We start from the raw sequence: 14,917 nt of genomic DNA, 5'->3' as shown, positions 1-14,917 counted from the left end.
ATGGTATGAACCACAATACAGTATTTAAATATCAAATATGCAGAGATAATAATGAACAGAATAAGGAGAAATAATACATAGTATACAATGAATGACTGAAAGAATAAACAAATAAATTAATTGAATAAAGTAAACTATACCGTACATAATATTCTGATTACACCATGTGGAAAATAATCTAAATTCAACCACAACAATGTATAGTATTATACAATAAAAATTCTCTGTTTTGCAGATGTTCGGTGCCATTCTGTTTTCAAGTAACTTTTTTTTATTTATATGATTGTTCTGTGACATACAGCTACCTTTGTATTATTATTACTATTATTGTTGTTGCTATTGTAGTTGTTATATTCTTTAAAGATTGCCTGATACTTAAAGGGACTTCCTATCCATTTTGTACCTAATTGGAAGCTAGTTTATTATGTAATGCTGCTGACTCATTTAGGATGGTTAACTATGCCTAAAACTGAATGCTATTTATTTATTGGACACAGCTTGTACAGGTTCAGTGTCTAATAAATACATAAAAACATGTCATGCATACATGGTATAAGCTTTGGGGTATCACACAATCATAAAAGAAATGCTCAAAAATTCATTTTTTAAGTGGAAACATCAGTATTAGATCAGCGTGGCAGGGATACACTTTCAAAAATAAAGGCATGAGGCCTAAAAATAAGGCATACACCTCAGGGTGTACATAAGTACCACTGGCATGACTATAATATTTGTACCTTTATAATAACATACAGCTTTTTTAAGGGCACAAATATTGTACCCATACCAGTAAAGAGATTTCATACCCCTGACTGCACAACCCTACCCACAACTTGTACAATATTGTTTTCCTGACAGCGCACAGTTAAAAGTGATGGGGGAACAGGCTAGTAAAGTGTCTGAATCTGTCTAAGATATACGAGCAATTACAAGAAAGGCACCATCCCAGTTTACCTGGCATAGAAGAGAAAAGTCAAGGGATGTGGAATTGCAGTCCAGCTTCCAATACCACTCAGAGGGACACAGACAGAGCAGACCACTTGGAATAGCGTACACAATGATATCATCATTCAGTTAATATCAAGAATGTCTTGCATTTGCAAAGCATTGATCAAAATCTCATCAAACAAATGTTGTGCTGCCCAAAACACTAAATATTAAATATGTCTTAAGCACTTTCTGGTGTCTATTACTGAATGACATGACCAATATGAATGTTGATTACAAATTTTTGGCAAGTAGTTTAAATACAACTCCATCCAATCTCATAAACATTAACATCCTTGAACAACTTAATTTTGTACATATGAATGGTAATACATAAATATGATAGACATAAAACATTGCACACAACTGTAGTACACACAACAAACACTTTACCTATGTATAATACATCCATCCATCCATTATCCAACCCGCTGAATCCAACCACAGGGTCACGGGGGTCTGCTGGAGCCAATCCCAGCCAACACCCTGGTGAGCAGGGTGCCAACCCACCACAGGACGCACACAAACACACCCACACACCAAGCACACACTAGGGCCAATTTAGAATCGCCAATCCACCTAACCTGCATGTCTTTGGACTGTGGGAGGAAACCGGAGCGCCCGGAGGAAACCCACGCAGACACGGGGAGAACCCGGGAAGCGAACCCAGGTCTCCTAACTGCGAGGCAGCAGTGCTACCACTGTGCCACCATGCTGCCCATGTATAATACATATTTTACATATTACACAAATCCAAATTTCAATACATTCCTGTTTTTGTCTATACAATGTCATATTCTGGGGCATGAACAAATTCTGTGCACAGCCTCCACATTAGCATGCCAGCATGGGAAGGATGGGTTGTTGTTGAGAAGTATATTGTTTGTTCAGCAACATAAGAGTGAAAAAGGGAGTGCCACTATAGACATATGCTATAACAAACTCTACAGGAAGGTAGTGGCTGGGCAGTGCAGGAGGAGTAAGATTAACGTTATCAAAATATGATAGATGCTTGTGCTACTACATAACAACTGTGCTGATGCCTATTTATACGATTATGTGAGAACAGTACATTCAATATCTTTGTGTTTGAGTACAATAAGCCAATGTGAATGTTCATAAACTTCTCATGGGTGTGCTTGTGAGCGAGAAAGTGTACATGTGTTTGTGAACATATGTATGTATATATATATTTGTAAGTCACAATAAATTGACAGCCTGTGCTTTCAAATGTGTTTATATCTATAATGTTTATTATATGTAACAATGGGTAAAACTGTATATTATGGAATGTGCTTAAGTCTTTGCAATAGTGATGTTGTAGATGCACTTAATTATTTACAGTATATGGATATACAGACATGAGAATTTACTAATGTGTTTTTATGTTGGTTTGTAGGTGTGCTCCTATCATCTTAAGTGTCAGTGTGTTTTGAAGTCCTTGTGGATGATGACTGACTGACTGACTGACTGTCTGGAAGAATGTTTTCAGTCCACTCGACTGGGACCTATCAATTAAATGTGGTCTTATCCCTGCTTTACTGCTTATATTGTGCCTCCTATCTCCCTCTGTGCAGATGTGCTTGTGTATTTAGGAATACAGAATGTTAAATTTTAAGACACTGTTAACTTTGGGACTGTTAAGACTGTGTATTCTTACAAAGAGAAGACAAAGTAAGTGAGCTGCCTGTTGAAGGAAACCAGAGTGTCAGTTTCTGCTGGGCCAATATCAAAATTTCAAACATGTCTGAATGATCTTTCTGCAGGCAAGCAGACATGTTTTATATTCAGTCAGGTGGCTTGATGTGAGTCTACACTGAAACTGGACTAATGCTGCACTAATTGCTATGTTAAAGTTTGTGCTGATAATCATCTTTGGTGATCAAATTTATAATAATAAAAGGGAAAGGAGTATAGTAGATTAGAATGTAATTAAAATAATTTTTCTGTAAGTGAATAACAACTCGACCCAGTGTTTCAGGCACTGATTGATTAAGAACATCTCCAAATGTAGACTTGCTTGTCTGACACAAAAAGGAGCAAGGGAATTGCCTCCAATACTGTGGATTTATTAAATAACAAGTGTGGAGGTGTCTCAGAAGCAGGACCATCAATTTTGAACCTGTCTCAAACTTCTGAAGGACATAAGATATAACATTGCCAATAATATATGAGATAAGAACTAACTTATTAGAAGAGAATGGCAATGAAGCTAGGTAATGGGGAAAAAACATTTTGATTTGAAAAGAAAGCAAGGGGATTGCTAGATATTGATCTTCATTTATTACTATTTGTTAAGTCTCTTCTGCCCAAAAGCTTTCCACTCTTTGTTTCATTGATGCCTGGTGGATATGTTAGTGGATTAATAAAACATTATGCTTGATAAGTGCCACAAGTGAACAAGTCAATTAACTTCTCTGGGGACTAGTTGTAGAAATATGGGAGCAGGTGTACTATTTTGTACCTGCAAAGCTCAGTGGGAGAATGTTTCAGTTACCTTTGGTTGAATTTGTTAGCAGTTTCTTAATTTCTGCTGTCTTGTCCATCAGTTTGAAGTGCTTTTGATTTTACTGATGTTTGGTCAATTTTTGGTGGACACTGGAGTTGGGTAGAGATGATATTCCCAGCACAGGGCGCATCCACGTTTAGTGCAAATTTAGGTTAATTTATGCAGTACCTTTACAGTATCTAGCTATTTTTTGTTACCACATGAGGATTATACACTGTGTAGCAAAAGACTGAACAGAAATAGATATAAAAAGTAGTAGGGCCTAGGTACTCAAGCAATTAATAGATCATTAGTAATCATTGTTATTTCAGTATTAAATATTCTGTGTAGTGTTCTCAAAGAAGATTGATGTCTGAAAGAAGCATACTACAAGATAAAATTATTCATGAGGCTCACTTTGAAAAGCTTTCACTAAATAACTTGCTGTGCTGTCCATCTGGGACAAGTTGAAGTCTAAGCAATCAACGTAGACCAAGTATCAACATTTGAGTGCATCATTAATCGGAATGTACTTTGTAATGTATGTGGAAATACAGTGCACTATATTTGACATTCCAACAGATTGCACATGGCGAACATTTGTGGTAATGAATGGTATGGGATTCGTAAGAAATTTGTTAATGTGTGCAAGGCGTCATCTGTTGGAATGAAAAATACAACACATTTTATTATAGTCATGGCCAAAAGTTTTGCGAATGACATAAGTATTGGTTTTCACAAAGGTTGCTGCTTCAGTGTTTCTAGATCATTTTGTTAGATGTTTCTGTGGTATACTGAAGCATAATTACAAGCATTTCATAAGTTTCAAATTATTGACAATTACATTAAGTTTATGCAAAGAGTAAATATCTGCAGTCTTGGCCCTTCTTTTTCAAGACCTCTGCAATTCACCCTGGAATCAACTTCTGGGTCAAATCCTGACTGATGGTAGCCCATTTGTGCATGATCAATGCTTGGAGTTTGTCAGAGAATTTGTGGGTTTTTGTTTGTCCACCTGCCTCTTGAGAATTGACCACAGGTTCTCAATGGGATTAAGGTCTGGAGAGTTTTCTGGCCATGGACCCAATATTTTGATGTTTTGTTCCCCACACCACTTAGTTATCACTTTTGCCTAATGGCACGGTGCTCCATCATGCGGGGAAAGGCATTGTTTGTCACCAAACTGTTCTTGGATGGTTGGGAGAAGTTGCTCTCGGGGATGTTTTGGTGCCATTCTTTATTCATGCAGTGTTCTTAGGCAAAACTGAGAATGAGCCCACTCCCTTGGCTGAGAAGCAACCCCACACATGACACTTTACTGTTTGCATGATATATCACACCAGGCCATTCTCCAAATGCCTTCACCTCAGTTTGTAAGTAGAAGCATTCACACCTGCCTGTTACCATTCCTGAACAAGCTCTGCACTGATCCCACAGCCGAATCAACTTTAGGAGGCAGTCATGGCACTTGCTGGACTTTCTTGGGTGCCCTGAAACCTTCTTAACAACAACTGAACTTCTCTCCTTGAGGTTCCTGATGATCCGATAAATGGTTGATTTAGGTGCAATCTTACTAGCACCAATATTCTTGCCTGTGAAGCACTTTTTGTGCAAAACAATGATAACTGCACATGTTTTCATGCAGGTAACCATGATTAACAGAGGAAGATCAATGATTTCAAGCACCACCCTCTTTTTAAAGCATCCAGTCTGCCATTCTAACTCAATCAGCATGACAGAGTGATCTCTAGCCTTGTCCTCGTCAACACTCTCACCTGTGTTAACTAGAAGATCACTGAAATGATGTCAGCAGGTCCTTTTGTGGCAAGGCTGAAATGCAGTGGAAATGGGCAAAGAGAGACTTTACAATTAATTGCAATTCATCTGATTACTCTTCATAACATTCTGGAGTATATGCAAATTGCCATCATAAAAACTGAGGGGGCCATCTTTGTGAAAACTAATATTTGAGTCATTCTCAAAACTTTTGGCCACGACTGTACTAAAAATGTTTGTGATACGCCACTTTTTGGAATAACAAAGAGACACAGCAACTGAATAAGCACATAGATACAGAGACACACAGACACTTGTCTTTTAACTGCGATGGTTAATGTGCAAATCATTTTGTAAAGGTTCATATTACAATTCACTATATAGAATAAGAATTGAGAGAATTACTGAGAAATTGTGAGAATTTTTGTGATGGTGTTCACCTGAGAAAAGGCTACAAATATTACACTTTATTTTGTGAAGTGATTTACCATTCCAATTGTTTTAAATTTAGTAGAATAAACGATTGTGTGATAGTGTCTATTTCTAAGGTTTTTAAACAGATTGTAGAGTAATGTGTAAACCATGTTGTAATTTTGCTTGCTATAAGAAGTATAATATAGAATGAGATTTCTTTGTAGAATGAAAGAAAGGCACTAAAAACAATAAAATATGAGTTTTAAGCACATTGTGACACATCAGTCTAACTATTTGTGCTATATTGAAAGCAAGCTACTATTTAACATGCATTTTTTCTCCTGTTTGCTCATTTCTGCTTGAAGACAAAGACAGCCTGAGCCAGCAGATGCACATATCCTCACTAATGATACTGCTTGCTTTGAAGAGTTGCTGTGTATAGGCTTGTAGGCTTGCTTACTTAGATTACCAACAACATTTTTGAGATCTCTGTTCTGACTAGCACAGTTGGTTTGCCTGCAACATTTAACCCTGAAAGCAATATGCAAAACTCTGGATCTCAAAACAAAGATACATCAGTTATTAGCTTGTTGAATATATTGTCAAATCCAATGGGTCTATACAAACAACTTTTTCCCATAAGCACTGAATCTGGTACCTGCTATGCAGAACACCTGCTGAAATGATCAAAATGCTACTCCATACTTGGTATTGAATAGGATACTAGACAAACCATCTCAGTGATCTTTATATGTATACCTAACAGGCATTTTGTCACTTCGGCATACTGAGGAAAGTGAGTTGAATGCCATATAAGATTCCAATACCACAACAACAGACATCTGATTCTAGCCTTTCCACAGCATCACCTATATATGCAGCAAATCGTGAACAAGTGCGAATAGGGTAGTCATTTACTCCGTATGAAGCTAAAGTATAGGCTTATATTAAAATGCCAATTAACTCTATCCTGATTATAAAAATACTACATTTTTCAACACATCCAGTCCAGCCTAAGAAAGCATCTCATGTCAGTTACCTTTGTCAATGAACATGGTATTTGCCCAGACCCTTTTTGAGGAACTTTAAGGAGCTGTAACTGTGACTGAATTTTTTAGTTAAAGTAAGTGCCATACAGAGGTTATTAGCAGGCTGAAAATGTTTTAATGTAGGCATTTAGAAGTTTCTGCAATCAAAGTGGAGAAAAGCAAATCTGATTCAACAGAAAACTGGGTTTACTTTGGAGTGGTGTTCACCATTTATGGTGTTATGTAAAAGATTATTGCAGAATCCGTACTGTACTGCAAACTAAACTGGAATCACTGACTAGGTAAAACAAAAAAATGGTTTACATCTGTTTTCTATGCATGAAGAACATAAATTCATACTTGGTATGACTTTAGAAAGAAACTGTGCTAGAACATGTACTACAAGTTTTGACTATGGAAGAATTAAAGGAATGGATGTCGACGGCCTCAGATAAGATGTTGTGTTTACTACTGAAAGGGAGGACCTCAGCTATAAAAATAAGTTACATTTATAAGGGTGGAAAGAGTCGATGAGTGTCGTTAATACCAGCTCTGGGCGTCACCCTTTAAAGGCAGTACCCAAAATGGCAGCAGTAGTGAAATGCAAGGAAAATGAATTGACCGAATAAGATATGCTGGAGTCTGGATTCCGGATTAGGAAAGGTATCAAAACAAAAAGATTTTCCACAACTGTCTTTTTCACATTCTAAAAAACTTTTTTCTTTTTATGGTCCTCTAGTGGATGAAAGTCAGTTTTCATTAATTAAGTATATCAGATATTTTTAGTATAACAACATTTCAAAACAGCACAGTACACATATTCATTAGACATTCTGTAGGTTAGGCAATTTGGAGACTCCAATTTTGGACGATATGGATGTGTATTTATGTGCCCTATGATAGACTGGATTCCTAATCAAAGTCCAGATGCTGCCTTGCACCTAACGTTGCCAGTATGATCTCTGGGCCCTGTGACTTTGAGCTTGATTAAACTGGTTCTATAATAGATGGATAGAGTTTTCCAGGATAGCAAACGTAAGCACTGATTATATCTTCAATAAGGTAGAAAAACTAGTTGTCAGAGTGTGTTTTGTGCATATGTTATTTTGATGAAATAAAATGAGACTGAAACTAAGAAACCTGTGTTTTGCTCTTGTAGAAAGAGAGTGAGAGCATAGGAAAGATTATCAAAATCATTTTGCCCAGTTAGCAGCTGACCTATGATTGCTGCTTCATGTGGCCAGTGTCCTGAGTTAGAATCCTGTGTCAGTGTGATTTGTATGTAGATTTTGCATATTCTTCCTGTGTTAGTATGAGGTTTCCCCTTACATGCCCAAAGACATGTGCTGACTCTACATATTAAAAAAACTAGAAGAGCTGGTAGTGGAAACATGGCTTAAGGCACTATGATCAAACACTAAGTTATCCTCAACCTTAAAAATCACTAAAAAGGCAAGGCTGTACACCATGTACTATAGTATAAACCACACTGTTCAACTTGTTGTCACAGACATGGTAAATTATTTCAATTTTATGATGATGTTAACTTGGCTTGCAGAGAATGCTCATATAATGTGTTCATATAAAATAGCTGACCTCGGAGTTTGGTCACTGTTCTGCTGGCTCAGATCAAAATGTGTTTAGTTTTTTATTTAATTTGCTCTGTGGTGGGCTGGCACCCTGCCCAGGGTTTGTTTCCTGCCATGCGCCCTGTGTTGGCTGGGATTGGCTCCAGCATACCCCCGTGACCCTGTAGTTAGGATATAGCAGGTTGGATACTGGATGGATTTAATTTGCTTTTTATACACCCACTACTTTTGTTTCATGATTTATGATCACCAGACACTCATAAACCTAGGATCACAGGTTACTAACCAGCTTTGTGACTTCATATTCGTTTATTTAGCTTGGCTAAGCGAGATCCTTTTGGAATAATGGTGACAATAACAGTGGACCCACTCAAATGAAAAAAATGAAGTGCGCAACAGACTAAAGGATTGTTATAGTTATGTGTGAAGTCTGTGCACAGACCAAAACGCAAAGCATAAACTGGTCATCTACCAAAACACATTCATACTTGTGGCCTGTTCGATCAGTGTGCTTATAGTCTCTCAGTGAGTAAGTGACTGTTTGGTCAGTGTTACATGTCATAGCAGAGGAAGGGAGACTTGGTTTATGAAGGAAGAGCTGTGCCTGTGCTGTGCTGTTATTGACTTTACAAAAAAATGGAGAAGGTGGAGTGAAGTGTGGTATATACAGTACATGATGAACAGATTCAGTTCAAGTATTTCTGAATGTCTATTGAGTGCTTTAATATCCTGTTGCATCATAATCAGTCCTTTATTCATCATTCTGGAACCCACATAACCAGACTCTCCTCGAAATTCACCACTTTGAATGCATAGTGCTGCATCTCCTTCACTGCGTAGGTAGAAAAAATTAAGTGTGCAGCATGTGCCAGCTGCACATGGGGTATGCCTCCAACTCTTACATCATTTTTGTCGCATAGCCTTTACTACTCGAGCACACTGACCACCAGTACCCAGTGTTCTACTAGCAAATGTCCAGTCACTGGAGAACAAGCTGGACAACTTCAGAGCAAGGATAAAGTTCCAGCATATCACTGTAATAAAAATAATCTCTCCTTAAACCGGTATGTTGTGCCAACATGCTTTAAAAGATACTTCATTGTCCCTGTACCTGGGTTTGCCTGAATGCCTATAGCAAAGAAGTGTTTTAGGAAGCTAGTCAAACATTATATATGCCCTTTCTGACAAAAGAACTGCATCCATTAAAATTTGCATATCACTCCAGTAGATCCACAGAGGATGCCATCACCTTAATTCTTCACATGGTACTGGCTCACCTGGACAACAAGTGAGGCAGTTATGTGTGAATGCTATTTATAAACTATAGTTCTGCATTTAACACAATAAACCCCTCAAAGCTCATCATCAAGCTCAGAGACCTGCGTCTGAGTGTTTCATTGTGTAGCTGGGTTTTTAACTTCCTGACAGGCAGACCCTAGGTAGCTGGAGTGGGTGGCCACATTTCATCATTTCTCCCTCTCAACACAGGCGTTCCAGAGGGCTGTGTTCTGAGTCCAGTGCTGTACTCCCTCTACACATGTGAATGCAAGACTCCAACATCATCGTGAAGTTTGCTGGTGACAACAATGAGAAGACTTACTTGGATTAAGTAAAGAGCCTGTCACACCGATGTTATAACAGCATTTTAATCCAGAATGTCAACAAAACAGATGTGTTGATTGCAGGTGTTGGGAGAAAAAAGCAGAGGCACTATCATCTCCTCAGTATTAACCTCACTAGAGTAGACAGGATGGACAGTTTTAGATACCTGACTTATTGGTCCAAGCACATCAACACCTTGGTAAGAAAGTTACAACAACATCTTCACCACCTGAGACACCATAATGATTTCAGGCTGCCCTTCCAATTACTAAATAACTTCTAAACATCCACCATTGAAATTCATTGTCTGGTTTGGAAGCAGCAGAAGGCTCTGCTTATGTGATGAGGTCAGCTGAACACATCACTGACTAAGCACTCTCTAACTTCCAGGACATTTACACTTAAGTGATGTCAGACCTGAGCAAAGAATATTGTCATCCCAACAGCAGCATCATTTCAGTGCTCTGAGTCAGGTAAACGCTACTGCCGTCTAAATCCCAGTTCAAAAAGACTGAGCAGGAGATTTTTCCCACAGTCTATCTGCATGTTGAAAGAGGAAAATGTCTAGAAAATAAATGATGCCCTATTGTTAACACTCTTACATTACGTTATTCAACTTATTATTTATTTAGTTATTTATCGCATATTTTATAATTCTATTATAATGTGTTTTATTGCACTTATTTAACATAATGATTTTTATTGACATCTGTAAAGTCATATATTATTGCTATTGTCCTTTATATTCCTCCTAAATTTACAGTCTTTGAGCTTAGCAACTAAGCATTTCACTACATATTATACTGTATTTATAATCGGTAAATAAAATTTGACTTGACTTGACTTGAAATATATAATACAATGTAATCCCCTGTTTAATATAATTACTCATCTTGGTACTGGAACACTTGCCAGAACTTGTCACTCTGTTTTTATTTTCTCACAAATGCACAGAGAAAAGATTTAGGTTTTAACCATGTCTTTTCATTTGGTTGTGCTTGATGTTTATAGTAAGCGTTCCTCATTGTTATGTGTTGCAAGGAACTCATTTTTTGTGAAATATAAAATTGTTTTCATTTGACTGTTTGAAATGAAGGAGATCCCACCCAGGCAAATGCTAAAACATTTAAACTTTAAATATTTTTCCCAGTCGGCAAATAACCAAATATGATTAATAAAGCCATTCAGTTACTACTTTGGTTCATATCTTGGCAGGAATGGACACATGGTAGCAACAATCCTCCTGATAGGATGCCAGTCAATTACAAACTCACTCGTGATGGGTCAGCACAGAGTAACTAGTTAACTTGACAGCATGACTTTCGACTGTAAATGTAGCAAAGAAGCCCTACTGGAAATGCATGTAAAGTTAGGTCCATAAATATTTGGACAGAGACAACTTTTTTCTAATTTTGGTTCCGTACATTACCACAATGTTTTTTAAATGAAACAAATCAGATGCAGTTGAAGTGCAGACTTTCAGCTTTAATTCAGTGGGTTCAACAAAAAGATTGCATAAAAATGTGAGGCAACTAAAGCATTTTTTTAACACAATCCCTTCATTTCAGGGGCTCAAAAGTAATTGGACAATTGACTCAAAGGCTATTTCATGGGCAGGAGTGGGCAAGTCCGTCGTTATGTCATTATCAATTAAGAAGATAAAAGGCCTGGAGTTGATTTGAGGTGCGGTGCCTGCATGAGCAAGATTTTGCTGTGAACAGACAACATGCAGTCAAAGGAGCTCTCCATGCAGGTGAAAGAAGCCATCCTTAAGCTGCGAAAACAGAAAAAACCCATCCGAGAAATTGCTACAATATTACGAGTGGCAAAATCTACAGTTTGGTACATCCTGAAAAAGAAAGCAAGCACTGGTGAACTCAGCAACACAAAAACACCTGGACGTCCATGGAGGACAACAGTGGTGGATGATCGCAGAATCATTTCCATGGTGACAACAGCCAACCAAGTGAACAACACTCTCCAGGGGGTAGGCGTATCGATATCCAAGTCTACCATAAAGAGAAGGCTTCATGAAAGTAAATACAGAGGATGCACTGCAAGGTGCAAGCCACTCATAAGCCTCAAGAAAAGAAAGGCTAGATTGGACTTTGCTAAAGAACATCTAAAAAAGCCAGCATAGTTCTGGAAAAACATTCTTTGGACAGATGAAACCAAGATCAACCTCTACCAGAATGATGGCAAGAAAAAAGTATGGAGAAGGCGTGGAACAGCTCATTATCCAACGCATACCACATCATCTGTAAAACACGGTGGAGGCAGTGTGTGATGTCTTGGGCGTGCATGGCTGCCAGTGGCACTGGGACACTAGTGTTTATTGATGATGTGACACAGGACAGAAGCAGCCGAATGAATTCTGAGGTGTTCAGAGACATACTGTCTGCTCAAATCCAGCTAAATGCAGTCAAATTGATTGGGCGGCATTTCATGTTACAACTCGACAATGACCCAAAACATACAGCCAAAGCAACCCAGGAGTTTATTTAAGCAAAGAAGTGGAAAATTCTTGAATGGCCAAGTCAGTCACCTGATCTTAACCCAAATGAGCATGCGTTTCACTTGTTGAAGGCTAAACTTCAGACAGAAAGGCCCACAAACAAACAGCAACTGAAAGCCGCTGCAGTAAAGGCCTGGCAGAGCATTAAAAAGGAGGAAACCCAGCATCTGGTGATGTCCATGAGTTCAAGACTTCAGGCTGTCATTGCCAGCAAAGGGTTTTCAACCAAGTATTAAAAATGAACATTTTATTTCCAGTTATTTAATTTGTCCAATTACTTTTGAGCCCCTGAAATGAAGGGATTGTGTTAAAAAATGCTTTACTTGCCTCACATTTTAATGCAATCTTTTTGTTCAACCCACTGAATTAAAGCTGAAAGTCTGCACTTCAACTGCATCTGACTTGTTTCATTTAAAATTCATTGTGGTAATGTACTGAACCAAAATTAGAAAAAAAAGTTGTCTCTGTCCAAATATTTATAGACCTAATTGTAAATATAGGAAAATTAGGCAAGCTTGACAAAAAAGCAAAACCTCCAAGAAACAAACTGTGGTCCTAGAACAAATGAAGTGGCAATGCTATCCAGTATCAAAATACCAACATTAGTGTTTCTTTTGTGGTGTGTAGGGGGAAGATAGCACTCCTGTCTTCATATATGTCCTGACCAATGGTTACTGTATATCAAACACACTTTTTTTGTGCTGGGGTAAAAGCGTAAAGTTTCTTTGGATTGGCACCATGGAGATTTCTTTTTGCTCAATGGCAAACTGGCACCAGAAAGAGTATGAGCAAGTGGCTGGACTGTGTACTTTTCAGCAGAGACTTTTATGACCTGGATCAAAGTATAACTGCATGGTTGCCCCCACCCCCTTTCCTCAGGGTGAAACCTGGCCAACTTGGCTACAAATAAAAAACTGAATGCACTGACTGGTGTCATCTTAATTGAAACTTCCTGATGTTCTTATCTCTAGCTCCAGAGCTGGCTGGACACTTGAGGTGTCCGGTAAAGAGGGAGCTTAACAGTACAAAACAAAATTTGCAATTCACTCATCTATGAAAAAAATGCAGTATTGGAAGAGCAATAAAACAGTTACAGAATAACAATTATATGCTGTGTATCTTAAACATACAAAAGTCAGCTAAAGAACCACCAGATAGGCTCCCATGGCGTTAGGGATACAGTACATGTCGAATCACTGACACGCTGTTTTTTTTTTTGGCTAGGGACACAAAGTGTGCTGAAACACTAAGAGTGGATAATTGGTATAATAGATTCAGGCCAAAAAAACAACAGGTGTTAAAAAGACTCAACAAATACTGAGAAAGTAAAATGATTCTGGAAGATCAGAATTTTGCTCATTCTTTACTGCGATTAGGATTTATTCTCCTTTCCTTTACTAACTACTACTTCTTGCTTATACTCTTAATTCATGCATTTGGGTTATGAGTGCAATTGTGTCAGTATTTGGGCTTATTAGCTAGCATCTCTTCATGCTTGGTGCTTTTATGTATGTATCAGGCAAGTTTCTTGAGTGTTTCTGACTGTGTGAAGTGGGTGAGTGCATTTGTGTACTCATGTTCAGTTTTAGAAGTTTGTACATATTTCTATGTTATAATATATGTCTGTGGGTCTGAGAGTATGTGTTGGCATTTGGTTGTTAGAGAATGCTTACATCAGCGAACAAATGGTGGTATCTGACACATGGATGATATGAATTTCACAATCACAAATTTCATGGAAACACCCCTTGTAGTGTGAGATCAGACAATTAAAAGTCAGCAATACAGCCTGAATTCTCAGAGTTCTGACATTACAGTGATCTTTCACCTTACTGTATAACCTAAAATTAAAAAAAAAATAATCTGGTTAGCCAGAAATTGCATTTTTATATTTGGAGTGAAAAATATGCTTTCCATGAATTTACTTTGCTTTTTAAAACCTGGCTGAAGCTCGCAAGTTGTTGATTTTGGCAGTAGCATAAGCCTCTGAAACTAGTTTGCAGCCAATTCTTTTGCATTTTGCCTGTCTCAAGTTTGTTCGTGGATCAGCCTAGTGACCTATGATAATCTGAAGTCAGCAACTAAAGCTTAACAATCTACAACTAGAAGTCAACAAAGCTTTTATTTAGTAGTGGAGTAGGGATGTTCTTCTTCTAATGGCAGTGGAATCTTGTCCTGTCCTTCATTCTTCAATGTTTTGAAGAGTAATGTGGATTGCAAGCAAGATGGACTTGCAAATTGGACCAATGCATAATTATAATGTTGTTTGGTGTTATCAAGAACTTTTTTCCTTCATGTAAAATGCTACTGCTGCCCTGACACAACACTCTCCTTTGTGGTTTGCTGCTTTTCTTCTGTGTCTAATCTCTGTTTTCATATATATCTTCAGCTGTGGATTCCTTCTAACATGCTTCTAGGCATTCTGCTTCTGTGGATGAGATTGGGGTCTTATAAGGGTTTGCTGCACTTGCACAGTTTATTTCTTGAGTTGGATTTTTGCATACAGGCAAATGTGTGG

The 14,917-nt window shown here is 37.9% G+C and overlaps 1 protein-coding gene across 1 annotated transcript in view; it reads right to left on the bottom strand.

The window, feature by feature from the left end:
• Positions 1-14,917, bottom strand: part of LOC120525965 (plakophilin-1) — a 70,557-nt gene that overhangs the window by 39,112 nt on the left and 16,528 nt on the right. The window lies entirely within an intron of this gene.

The sequence above is a fragment of the Polypterus senegalus genome, chromosome 3 (assembly GCF_016835505.1).
Source record: "Polypterus senegalus isolate Bchr_013 chromosome 3, ASM1683550v1, whole genome shotgun sequence".
In the NCBI taxonomy this organism is placed as follows: Eukaryota; Metazoa; Chordata; class Cladistia; order Polypteriformes; family Polypteridae; genus Polypterus; species Polypterus senegalus.
This window is presented reverse-complemented; position numbering and strand designations above follow the sequence as displayed.